At 34.6% G+C, this 14,517-nt stretch overlaps 1 pseudogene; it reads right to left on the reverse strand.

The window, feature by feature from the left end:
• Positions 1 to 14,517, reverse strand: part of LOC107746063 (cilia- and flagella-associated protein 58-like) — a 90,991-nt pseudogene that overhangs the window by 11,423 nt on the left and 65,051 nt on the right.

The following is a 14,517-nucleotide window of genomic DNA, read 5'->3' on the forward strand; positions in this document are numbered from 1 at the left end:
TATATATATATAATAAAAATATTTGTATATTTTTCCTGAAGGGAAAGTAAACAAAAAAAACACCAATGTGTATATTGGAAACTGCGAAAACTGCTGTAAGTCTGTCAAAAAAAAATATATAAGTCTGTCAAGGAAGGAATTCTTATTTAAAACCTCTGACCTTGCACTCAACCAAACCTCCACAAGATATTTCCAGTCAGTAAGCGCTCACTCAACTATGAGCCAAGAAGTTATTCCTGAAGGGCTGTATTTGCGTATTTGTTTATATGCACGCTGAGTGTTTCTCCAAAGGGGAGTCTTAAGAATTGCCTACAGTATATTCTTTTGTCCACATCTTATGAAATCAATGTGAATTATTGTCAATAAAAAAAATAATAATAATGCGATAAAATGCTGTCTAGGGATATAGAGCCGTTAATTGACACCACAAGTTTATTTCTTCAAGTCAATTTTAGCACATATTACAAACTGCTGTGATCTAATTTAAAAGAAATCTTTGAGTAATATTACCTCACTGTCACAAAACCCCAAAATAAAAACCCCAAAAACTAATTGCTATTGATTTCTTTTTTGCTGCTCTGACATTTTGTTTAAATGGCCTATGTTTCTTTGAAAGAGAGGGGAAAAGCAAGGTCTATTTCGATGTGCGGTCTGTTAGGCCTTATTCAATCAATAGATTGAAAAAATGCTTGGAGCTTATTACGTGTTTTCCCAAGGAGACAAGGAGGAAGCAAACAGTGTTTATTTGCTTTGCTCTCACTGTGTTCTTTACGGTTCTATAAATGTAGTACAAAAATAAAATTCAGTTGACTATTAATCTCATGTGTGGAACTACGGTTCAATGCAGAAACTTCTAAGAAATGAAGGCTTCGCCACCCACTCAACTCCTGAAAATTATTTCTTGGTATTGCAATATTTAATTTGCACTCAAATATCGAACTTTATGAGCTCTCCAGCAATGCTAAGAAGAAAATTTGTGGTCTGATCTGGAAAAAAAGAAAAAGAAAAAAAAAAGGCATGAATGTGTACACTGAAATAGTGGTACTAAACAGTAATTTGAATCCAAAAAGTAAAACAGATTACCCTTTGATGAACTTCTACTTGGTCAGATTAGTTCTTATAAGAACAAAATGGTCTGCACTGCCTTTATTTATTAATTTATTTATTATTTTTAACAAATTTACACACCCTGAGTTGATTGATTTCATCTTTTTTTATTACAGATTAGCTCTTAAGACACATTCTTAATATAGTGGTTATATTTATGCAACTGGCAGAAACCATTCTTCAAAATATAGTTGAATTGGAAGATACTAGCTGTATTATGCAAAAACATAAACAATATGCCATAAGAGTGTGTATGTCACTCGTTTCTGTGGGTGTCTAGCTTACTCTTGACACAGCACAAGCTTGCCAAGCCTTCATGTTTACAAGTAGGTCACACTTTTGCATGAAGCCAAGGTGTATGGGGAAAAAAAATTATAAAATAAAACACCACATTGTGTGGTTAAAGCAGTTAATCCAAATGTCCTGAGCGAGCCAAAATGGCTTCCAGAGTTTTGGAGAAGATGGAGCCAGTTACCACACTTCAGTGGAGATGAACCGTGCGAGCAGAGAGAACAGAAATGGTTGGTCGAGATTAAGTTTTAAATGGTCTGTGAGCACATCTGAAAAGTGAAAGAGAGAGAGAGAAAAAAAGAGGGAGACAAAAGAGATTTAATGGAAAACAATAGCATAAAAGCCTTTAAGTGAATGATGGAGAATAGGACAAGAAAGAATACAGAAGAGTAAACACACTTGAACCTATCAAAACAAAAACTGTGGCTTTAGCTTCTGCTCGGTGCTGACAGATTATTTGATGGTGGGAAAAAGGCTGGGGCCACTATTTTTAATCTAAAATTAATTAGGGCAATTTAATTTAGTCTTGAAAGCAACCATGCAATCATTAACATTAGGGGCAAAATTACACTGCGCCAATCTTTTGATCAGCAAGAGACTGCTATTAGGAACAAAGGGATAGTGAATGTTCATTTGTTCTATAATGCCATTGTCGATTCTTTGAAATGCCATTCATGACATATGCACTGGAGTTTAAACCTTTTACATTCACCAGCTGAACGTGTGTAAATGCATAATTCAGAGTAGATTGTTCCAATGCAACACCACGGATGCCATTATGGCAGTGAACATTACCATACCACATTTACACATTCACTACCTGCTATAGACAGTTGGGTTCAAAAGTCTTGAGTTTGGGATTCAAAATATTACTTAAATGTATAAAAAAAAAAATCTATACTCAAGTGATATCGGAACTCCAACCGTTTCAGCGTTTGTATCACCCCGCTTGCAGTATTTCTCACAGTGAGTGTCATGGCCAAATCCACTAACGTTATAATTTAATAAATAATACTGTTTTTGTGTCAAGGAATGTAGTTTTAAGAGTTTGTTAGGCGAGAATGTACTTGTTTAGACTTCAAATATGCAGTTTGTTAATAAAGATAACGTCTATTTGAAAATCTGCTTCGATGTTTTTGGAGATGTGAGCTCCAGGGCGTCAGCAGCTGTTCAGCGCTCATGAACCCACCAAGAGCATTCTCACCTCGGCTAGATCTTCTGGAATTTGCAGCTGGATCTGATGTCTCTATAGTGGTTAAACATGAGCTATAATTTGTTTTGGGTAAATCTAACGGGCAGTCTTTGGTCTCATTAATCTATTATATATGTATATATATATAGATATATAGATTCTGCTGTATTTCTAGGTCACTACTCAGATGTAAGTAAATGTATCCAGGGAGGAGTACTGGTGCTGTTAAAGTAAAACAAGGACATACATCTGTTTTTATGCTGATAATAGTATTTGCAAAGGGAAAAAAAATTGTTAAATTAGAAAAATAAATTTTTGCTAACAGTCTCAGGTTTTTGAACACAACTGTATTAGGCTTAATGGCAATCCACTGGTCAGTTACACTTACACATTAAGGTCCTGCATTATTTATTCAACCTTTTAACCATAGAAATCCATCCATTGACTCGTGTTGACCCGTCTTAATCTATTCATTGATGTTGCTAATATTGCTGCTTTAAGCCATGAAAGATTTTCTGCCCATTATGAATGTAGACGGGCTGCAACATGTGCTAACCAGAAAGGCTAAAACAAGCTAGGCACGCAGATTTCTGCTCCCTTGATGCCATGTGTGTGTTCCTCTCATCTCCTGCCTTATTTCAGGAAACATGACCATCTCATCCAGTACACTGAAAACACGAAAATGCAAAATTCATAGCATGCAGCTTTCAGTGTTGCCAAGCTACTTATTATTTAATATAAATAATTTAGTATAAACTTTCCTGTTTGGAAATGGTCAGAAAACTAACTTCCACACGAGCAAGACATTTATATTGGATGTTGCACAGCCAGGGAAAGTAAAGCTGAATTGTACTATGGAGTCCTGCACATGACACGTGGAAAAAATAGATATTAATAATTTGTTCCTACAACTTATTAATTTGTGGCCACATTTCATTAATTCATTCCCTCGTTAAATTAAAATTAAGAAATGAATTAGTACAACATGGCCACAATTAAAAAAAAAAAAATGAGGGAATAGCTAAATAAGTTGTAGGAACGAATTTTAAATTCATGGCCACGATATCTTTCATTTTTCCTCGCAAGTCATGTCTAAGGCTCTGTACAAATAAATTTGACTTCCTCACCTTGTCTAACAAGCACAAATTGTGTTAATATTAAATGCGAATGGCAAGAAAGCAACCATGTGACGCAACAGTACTGCAAGATGGTAGCAACGCTGCTATAAAAGCAGGATATTTTTATCTTTTTAAAGTTTACATTTGTCGTGTTTGTATAAGTGTTGAATAGACTGGAAATCCATTTAGTAATTGATGTTAACTTGACTGCTTCATTTCCACTTTAAAGTAGTTAAACTACATCAGCTTACCCTTAAAAAGGCTAAAAGCTACTAACAAAAAGTAAAATACATTCAAGCCACAATCACTGTGAAGTGCAAATACTGTTTTTACTATATAGTGACTATAGCGCTTATACCTTAAAATCAATCAATTCATAACCGAAGTTTAATTTGGCCAAGATTCAGTTACATATCAAGGTACTAGTCTTTCATAACAGAGCTGTACAGTATGTACAGTAGCTGTTTTGTCTCAAATGGCCTGTGAATCACTTAGTGCTCTCCTTAAATATCTTTGTCATTCAGCTAAATGCCTTTATCCCTCTGCTGGTGTGAGGAAAACTAGACCTTCTCCATTACTTATGAACAACTTGTTTTACTTGGTGTGAAAACACTGATGTAGGATTTGTGTAGAATTAAGCCATTGGTCTGAGCTCACGAGATGTCAGAGGGGGGAAAAGGAAATCAATATGCTGCCCATCAGCAAGGCTTAAGTGCAATGTTTAATCGTGCAGCCAGGAGAATTCAAAACACATGAGGAAGTGATGTCTGCGGTTGGCCTAGACAAAGAGTTTAAAGCTGTATATGTAAAAAAAAAAAAAAAAAAAAACTAGATAATGATATGAGTTCAGAAAAGGATTTTTGCAGCATAGTCTACTTAGTGAAATATTGTTTGACGTTTTTATGAGAAGAACAAGAACATTATATTAACTATATGGCACCAACAAAATGGACAGGGTAATCACATTTCATTACCTTATGAACGTTATATCTGATAAATATGCAAACAGTTCTCCAGGATAGGATAGCGTGAGACTCCAGAAATATGAACCTAATCTCATGCCACATTACTTTATTAGCATTTCACAGCGTTTATAAAGCCAAAAAGGTATCTGCTTTATTTTATAACTGAAAACACATTTAAAGCTCACATTGATTGTGTCTTCTGATTTTCAAGCCCTGCTGAAAAAGAAAACCGGTTTAACCCAGGCTATGATGGTTTGCTGGTCTTAGAAGGCCAACAATCGGGTTTTTATGGCTGGTCAGACTGGGAGATCAGCTGACTGACCAGATAAACCAGCTTGTAACAGTAACAATAAGGTTCATTTTTCATTTTATTACTCATTTTCTTTACTAAATGAAGTGAGGAGAAAGTAAACGTTAAAAGAAACGTTTCTACTCAAGTACTTTTTAGAAAATATTTGTTTGTTTGTGGTTTTGGTGGTAAAACACAAAAAAAACTATTCAGCACGGACACATTCAATTGATCAAAACTGACATTGAACACAATTACACAACCAATCAGGATATTACAATGATTTTCAGAAGGATCGTGTGACACTGAAGACTGAAGTAATCAATGCTGAAAACTAAGCTTTGCCATCACACAAATAAATTATATTTCAAAATACATTGAAATACAAATCAGTTATTTTAAATTGTAATAATATTTTACGGTTTTCACTGGAGTTTTTGATCAAAATAAAATGCAGCCAGTGTGAGCATAAGAGTCTTCTTTCAAAAGCATTAATAAATCTTACTGACTCCAAACTTTTTTTCAACAGTAGTATTCGTATGTCACGGTTCGCTACTGTGAGGAGCACGTATATGTTCCATATATATATAAAATCTATATGTTTGACGAGGAGTGGAATTCAAACATATAGATTTTAATCACATCCAGGGAACAAGGAAACACACGTAGCAAGGGTAGACATATACAATTCCGGACAAGGGGGAACAGAACGGGCTAGAACTCAAATAGGGCAGATAACGAGGGGCAGACAGGTGACACCTGGAACTAATAGAACTAAATGGGGACAGCAACAGGAAGGACCAAATAAGGGCAAGGAAGGCACATGGGGAGCAAAACACACACAAAACAAGGAACAGAGTCTGACAACGTATTTCTACTTCATTATTTTGATTAATAGACATATCAGACACACTGAATAAATCTGTGAGGACTGATAGAGAAAAGTAATTCATTAACTCACCTATATATCTCAATTAGAAATCAAGTCATTCTCTGGGATACAGTTATGAAATTGTAGATCAGCAGAGATGATGGATGTTATTAATTTCACTCTTATTAAGACACCACACAAAGGCAACCAGGAATTTTTCTTAGACTCCTACTGGTCAACCACTAAGTCTGAAACCTGTCCAATTAAAACAGTGGGACATTCCGTGATGTTTCAGGAAGTAGAGCAGTTGTGCTTCTAAACCAGGCGGCAGAGACTGCCCAATCAGATCCATGCAATCTGTGTCTGCTGCTTCAGACGTGCCAAACTCTAACTGAAGAAAGCCATGTGCTCTTTTATTTAATTTTGTAACCAGTGAATCTCAAAAAGAAATGTCCAAGCTTCCAACCCCCTGACCATAAAAAGCCTATTTGTCATATATGGTTTGAAAATATAGGCTTAATAGGTGTAATGTACTTTTCATTTTATTTTATTTTATCATATCTGAGGCAGAAACGTGCATTGTATGGGCCATATTCAAGAAACACCTGCAGAACTAATTTGTGTTTAAATTGTCATAAAAACACTTACATAAATTATCAATTCAACAGGACATTTACATAAGAATGGATTTCTCCCAAGCAAGTGCGCTAGCAAATAAGACTCCCCAGGATAAACAACATACATGCTTTCAAAATACCTCACGATTAGTCATAATCTCATTAGATCGAAGGCCAATAGCAGTGGAACTTGGCAGGGACCTACTAATCAGCAAGTAGCAGAGAGCGATTTTGCATCATTCTATAATTTTCAGTGTCACAATTTGCTCCCAAGAACACAGAGGCGAAATGAGAGAAATCTTTCCAATTCACTGGCTCATTGATTTCTCTCCAACTCCAAATGCCTTTTTCCTTTCTCACTGTTATTTGAGGTATCATTTTCGGACGTGTCAGAGGGTGCCGTTATTGTCTGCTTGTTGGCAATATTGAAGGTCATTTTCTGTCAGGACCATGAAATATACAGATAGACAGACACCACACACATAGAAAACACTATAAGGGCTTTCTGCTGGTCTGACTTATACTGTGGGTATAATGTTACATTATATGCTGATCAGGGATCAACGTCTTCCACCTGAATCCTCATGCACACACACTCAAAATACTGGCACATGGTTGTTTTTAAATGCTTAGTTTAGCCGAATATGAAAATTCTGTCATCATTTACTCACCCTCATTAATGGTGACTGATGTTTTCAAACTTTTTAAAAGGATGCAAAAGCACCACAAGCATCATAAACCTGGTCCATACAACTTTAGAACTTTAGACTTTATGACTTCAGAAGAATATGAGCCATTGGGACTACTTTTATGATAGTTTTATTGTGCCTTTGCATCCTTTTTTAAGCTTGAATACTTCAGTCCACATTTATTGTAAACTGAAGTGTTTCACAGACAGTCTTCAAAAAATGTCTTTTTGTGTTCCAGAGAAGAAAGTCATACAGGTTTTGAAGGACATGAGGGCGAGTAGATGATGACAGAATTGTCATTTTTGGGTTTAAACCTTTCTTTCTCACCTGTACTCCTGGTCTTTTTGTTTTTGTGCAAGGTATTTTTTCTTGGAGTTCATGGGCCAAACGTTCGATCTCATACTTGTAGTCTTCTGACTGCGACTCGTGCATGTTGAGCTCTGCTGTTAAGACCTGTGAAAGGAAAGAAAACGGTGGACAAATCTTGTTAGCACAGTCAAAATCTGTTTGGACAAGCTGTGTTTGAAACCATTAAAATATTTGATATGTGCACACCTGTTACTTTACATGTAAATTCTATATTAATGCACTTGGTTGCATCAAACTTGCCTGGCAACCATAACTGGGTCAACTGCACAAAGACCAGTACATATGACCATTTGTTGTATTTAAGCATATTTTAATAATAATAATAATAAATATATTTATCTGGTCGATTTGATTTTTTTTTTAAGAGTAAACACTGAAAAATTAGTAGGCAATTGTGGTTAATTAAACATTTTTTTAAAAACCCTTCATTTTTTTTAACGAAAAATATTTTTTTGTTTAATTCAGAGCTGAAACAGCCTACAGTTAGGTAGATTAACTATATTGCTTTGCAGACTAATTGTTTAGTGATTAACAACAGTAATTATTTTTGGTACTTTTTAATTAATTTCATTGGAATCTTTTTCATTGTATTATATATTGAACATATTACATGTTGCTTTTAATTAAAGTATCATTTTATGAAAGCAACACATTCTTACAGTGATTGCAGCATGATTAAGTGCTCCACATAATGCCTGATAATCACGGTAAAAAACTGTAACTCACAGTCTCAAGCAGCTTATTCCTTTTATATGTACTGCTTTGGTGCTTCCAACCATCTAAATATTGTAAAGCATCTAAGAGCCCATTTGTCAATTAATGTGCAATGTTTCCTAAAGCTGCGCTCGTCCTTCAGTAGGCGCCTCTTTGCTATAAATGGGTCCTAGTTGTACAGTTGTGATCTATCACTGAGGATGTGTTCGGCTTAACACGGTCACCTCATCTCTCCCTCTGAGCAAGGAATGGAGTGATTTCCTCTGTGGCATCTCATTGATCTCCGTCAATCTTTGCACATATCAGTCAAGCTCTAATTGTCATTCATCCAATGTGCTCGAAACCACCCACATAGTGCAGGTGACCCAAGAGCCCAGAGCTCAGTAATCAAAAGAACAGAGAGAAGAGAAATGCTAAAGAGAAGGAGGAAGATGGACAGAAAGTGAGAGAGGGTGGAAGTAGATAGGAAGTAATAAATGAAGAAATCTTGGATGTGCTGTGCTGCAGAGCTGGTTTTGGATTGGATGATTTGCAAAGGTTATTGCACATGACAGGCATTCAACATGTTTCTGCTCATTGAAAGATTTTTGCTTTAAATGTTTTTCTGTTTACAAAATTAAATACAAATTATTAGAAAATAAAAATATAAGATCATTTTAAAACTTCAACAATTCAATTCCAAATAAAATATTTTGATTAAATTAAAAGAAAACTTCAATAAACCAGTTCCAAATCAGTATTATTTGGCAGACTAATTGTTTAGTTATTAACAATATTAATTATTTTTGGTATTTTTTTAATTACATTTATTAGCATTTTTTTATTTGATTATTTATTGAACATTGGCATTTATTTTACAATTTGGGAAGGTTATTGCACAGATATTCCAAATGTGTCTGTACATTGAACGTTTTTTTCCTTCCATTCACAAAACTGAATAAAAATATTAAAAAATAATAATAAAAATTAATAATAATAATAATAATAATAATAATAACTTTAAAAATAAATCAATTCCAAGTCTGCCACAAATTATTATAATTATCATTTTATATTTATTTATTTATTTACTTACGTATGTATTTATTTATTTATTTACTTACGTATTTATTTTTTTATTCCAGGGGAATCAGCAACAACTGAAACATGTTTGATGGAAATTCAAATTCAGGTGGTGAATTGGGCTGAAATTTGCATTGTTTAATCAACTTTTAAACAAAAACTGCACTTTTGGCACATAACATTTAAATGAACAAAATACTTGCTATGAGCTTTTCATACAGCATATAATAATATTCAGACTACTGGGTATTTTACAAAGACACAACTCTGGAAACATCTTCCAAACAAGCATGGAGAGTCAAAAGACCGGTGTTCATTAATGTTAATTTCCTAAAGGGGGCTGGAGCGCGAGGACATGCTTCAATCAAAACAAAGAATGGGATGACTTTTCTGTTTGGTTCATTAGTAAGACTTCTGTTCTAATGTTAATTACGCTGAGCTTTGTTTATTTAAAGCTTTGCCAGTGATGCCTGCGGTGCGTAACTCATTTTAAGCTTGGCAATAAATTATCAGAAAGCCAAACCCTCTTATGCCTACCTTCGGGCCATTATTTTTAAGTTCAAGGGCGCCAGAGAGTGTTATACTCCACACTGCAGATAGTCTAATAGATCAGCTCTGAATTTGTGCCGAGCTAAGGAGTTTTGAGTCTTTAAAGTCTGTTACGTCCATTTATGTAAAGAATGGCGAATGTAACGGAGCATTTTCTACTGTCCTGACTGCTGAGGACGGTTTGCCTGGTTTTCAGATCCAGGGCCAGTTTCCTGGATCCAAATGTTAGCTGTTACATGGCAAAAACCTGACCAAAACGCAGCTTTAAGATCAATCTATATCAATGCCATATGGACATTATAAGGTCACCTAAGGCTCAGAAGAGACTCATAACTTTTTAACTGCTCTCATCTCTGTCTCTTGCCTATTTAATAGGACAGGACGAGGCAGCTTAAACCGAACCGACTCATTAAAAATGACATTAGTGGTCGCTGTCTCCAGATGGACCTGAACTCTTAATTAAGTGGTGAAGTAACTAATTATTCATTTTGTGTGATGGTGAGAGGGGGAATAAGGAGATGAAAATGATGGGAGAGGAGTGAGAGGAGGAATGATTGATGTGAGAAAAAGCCCTCAGTGATCCGGCTGACATATCGCAGAAAGAAAAAAGAAATGATTATGCTAAATAATTTAATTAAAAATTTTACTTAATATATAAATTATTTAATAATAAATTATTTATTTTGCAATACTACTTTTTATTATTATACTACTTTATTTAAGAGAAGAGAAGAGAAGAGAAGATAAGTTTTTTAGAGGACCTTCAGTTGTTTAGTCTTTTCTCGGAGTGTTTGCTGATAAACCTGTAGTTTTTCCGCTGCTTCTGGACCAGGCTGCCGAGCAAGGATGTGTTTCAGCTCAACGTAAAGTCTCTCTTTCTCCTGTAACACAAAGTAAAACAAAATCAAATTAATTTTAAGCATGCAGTATTATAAAGCACCAAATTTTATTTAATTTAATAATTGAATTGAATTTTTTATTTATTTAAATTTTTAATACAATTTTAATGAAATTTTTAATTTAATTTAATTTTAAACATGAAGTATTGTAAAGCAATTAAATTAAATTAAATTAAATTAAATTAAATTAAATTAAAAACATGAAGTATCACAAAGCAACACATTTAATTTAATGTTTTATTTCATTTAATAATTTAATTTAATTTAAACAAATAAAAATGTGAATGTAATTTCATTTAATTTAAACATATAGTCCTTAACATTAACATTTTCAGTATTGATATTTTACTTTATACAAACAGTGAAAAATCCCAGTGCTGTTATTCTAAATATCTTCAAATGGAATTGAGGAACATAACTCTACAAACTCTACTCCGATATGTTCTCTTGAAAAGACTTCAAAAGAGATATTTGTTAGTTCAGAGCATGAAATCTCTTTTACCATTAGTCGTACGATCAAAAGCAATGATGCTATTTTTCAGTGTCACATCACAGGAAAAAAGCTACAGCTGGATTCAGGGGATTGGCAGCTAATTCATTTTGTAAGCAAGGGTTAATTATCCAAGTGTGTGGAGGAAAGAGAGATGGATATCTAACACTCCATCGCAGCACTGACCATGTAATGACACACTCACACATACATATATATGGATCATCAATGTTGCTAATTAGAGAGGGAGTACTGACCAGTTTAAACTCATCAATGCTAATAAATGCAGACTGTCTGGAATCTAAAATGATCACTAACATAAAGGCTCTGAATTTTCAATGGAATATAAATAATGTGCCACAGGAGAAATCATGAATTCAGGGGGTTTAGGACGACTGAAAGAAGATCGTTCATGATCAAAAGGAGCAGCATTCAAAATGAAGACACACTCATGGCCTCAACAACCACAAAACAGTTCTTTGTCTCAAACACATTACTGCACACAGCACATATCACACACACACACACACACACATTATAGATTTATTGCAAAGCTGGAAGCTTAACACATTTTTCCTCTGAATCTCCCAGTATTTTTTTTTTTTCAATATATTTTCTGTCCTTTATCTTTTCAGCGTTTCTTCACAGCCACGGTGGCCGTCTCTTCATAATTTCATCAATGGTGAAGTAAGTGTGATAGAGAGCGAGTTAGCGAATGAATGATTTATGACTGAGAGGCATCTGGACTTTAATACACCGACTTCTATAGGATCATAAGGCCGAGATCAAACCCAGTCTCAGACTTCACCTTTCACCAACTCTGTGTCTCGCGCAAACATCTGCACTCATGGCACTTTATCAAAGAACGCATCACTTCAGCATCCGAAAACATTTTCACGGCCCTACATGGGCTGAGCTTTGATAATGCTAATGCAGTTACACGCGTCCTCGACGGAGACACAGCAACCTGTCTGTTTATCTCAGTCTCATGCTTTTTCCTGTCTGTCTTACTATATTTATTATGAATATCACACCAAGACACTGTCAACATGCATGACAAATATTTTGGGGCTTCATTTCTCAGAGGAGATGTTTTATTGGTTAGTCTTTTGTGGTGCCTCTTGAATACAGATCTTAAATGGATAGTTTCTGGTTCAATACAAGTTAAGCTCTATCGAATTACTTTTCTCTTTACTGTTGTTGATCACAGACCTTCCTATCTGGGCAAATCCGAGTGCAGTGTGTGACATTGTTGGGATTTCTTCTGAAACTCTAGAAGGGACACATGTTCAATTACTAGTATCAGTTTTTCAGGAGAAAATAACTGGGTATCCATCCTTATGTTTTTGTGCATATTTCTTTGAATATTGCTTAAAAATGTTGGATAAAATTTCCCAAATGCACATAAAAACATACATGCTTTCTTAAAATGGATTAATCGTTTATTTCGAAAGAAGATACACTAACAATCAAATGTTTGGGGAGAGCAAGTTTGTTTGTTTGTTTATTTATAACATTAACATTTCACCAAGGATGCATTAAATTGATTGAAAGCATCAGTAAAGACATTTACAAGGTTACAGAAGATTTCTATGCTTTTCATTTGAACTTCCTATTTATTAAATAATCCTGAAAAAATTTGTGTATCACCACAAAAATATAAAGCAGAACAACCATTTTCAAAATTAACAATAAGAAGAAATGTTTCTTGAGTACTACTTAGAATAATCACAATAAACAGCATATTAAAATAATTGATAAAGTATCATGTGACACTGTAGACTGGCGTAATGGCTGCAAAAAATTCAGCCTGCTATCACAGGAATAAATTATATTTTAAAAATATATTAAAACAGAAACCCTTTATTTTAAATTAGATATTGCTTAAAAATGTTGGATAAAATTTCCCAAATGCACATAAAAACATACATGCTTTCTTAAAATGGATTAATCATTTATTTCGAAAGAAGATACACTAACAATCAAATGTTTGGGGAGAGCAAGTTTGTTTGTTTGTTCGTTTATTTATAAAATTAACATTTCACCAAGGATGCATTAAATTGATTGAAAGCATCAGTAAAGACATTTACAAGGTTACAGAAGATTTCTATGCTTTTCATTTGAACTTCCTATTTATTAAATAATCCTGAAAAAATTTGTGTATCACCACAAAAATATAAAGCAGAACAACCATTTTCAAAATTAACAATAAGAAGAAATGTTTCTTGAGTACTACTTAGAATAATCACAATAAACAGCATATTAAAATAATTGATAAAGTATCATGTGACACTGTAGACTGGAGTAATGGCTGCAAAAAATTCAGCCTGCTATCACAGGAATAAATTATATTTTAAAAATATATTAAAACAGAAACCCTTTATTTTAAATTAGAATAATATTTCACAATATTGCTATTTTACTGTATATTTGAAGAAGTAAATGCAGTCTTCATACAGACCTCGGTAAAAACATATAGATCAAATGATCTACTATTGTCACAAAGCAAGGCCAGACACAACAGATAAGTGCAAAACAGGATGGTTTATTGACTGGATAAGTGGATGACTGGAATAGGTGAGTGAAAGGCAGGTGAATGTCAACACAGTGAATGGTTCCAGGGTGCTTATCTGAGTTCTGATGGAGAGGATCGTATGCCGGTTACGTTGGAGATCGTGGAGCCGTTTCCACGGAGTCGTTGGAGGATCGTGGGAGGAACAGCAGGTAATTCGTTATAGGAGATTTTGGCAGAGAGAGTCCAGAGTAGTTCGTAGGAGTGAACGGTAGACCGGACAGTGAGTGGCTGTGCTGTGTGTGTATTTGTAGTGTGGCTTGATTGGTGACAGCAGGTGCGGGTGATCAGAACTCAGGTGACTGTGATCGGGTAATTATCCTGGATGGTGACTGAAGTGACTGTGATGACTCCCTGACAACTATGAAACACTGGCAAATATACCTTCTTCCATAATAGTTAAAAATCCCTTTTGCCTACTGAATAGAAACACTCCATCCATAAATACAATACTGTGATAATAATCCATCCTCCCGGGGGAAATGACAAAGAATATCTGGCTTTTATCAAATGACCGCACCAGGGGCCCTTCATATCCTTATCTTTCCATATTCTCACTCACTTTCTTTCTCTTTCACTGCATTTCCATCTCTCTCCCACAAACTCATATTAAACAGCATGTCTACAAGTCATCCTCTAACGTAAGCATTTTTACACTTTACTTACAAAAAAAAAAAAAAAAGAGCATTTAACGAACAAAAAATACTCCAAATGTTTTTCTAA

This window comes from Sinocyclocheilus rhinocerous, unplaced genomic scaffold (genome assembly GCF_001515625.1).
Source record: "Sinocyclocheilus rhinocerous isolate Xijiao unplaced genomic scaffold, SAMN03320098_v1.1 scaffold1880, whole genome shotgun sequence".
In the NCBI taxonomy this organism is placed as follows: Eukaryota; Metazoa; Chordata; class Actinopteri; order Cypriniformes; family Cyprinidae; genus Sinocyclocheilus; species Sinocyclocheilus rhinocerous.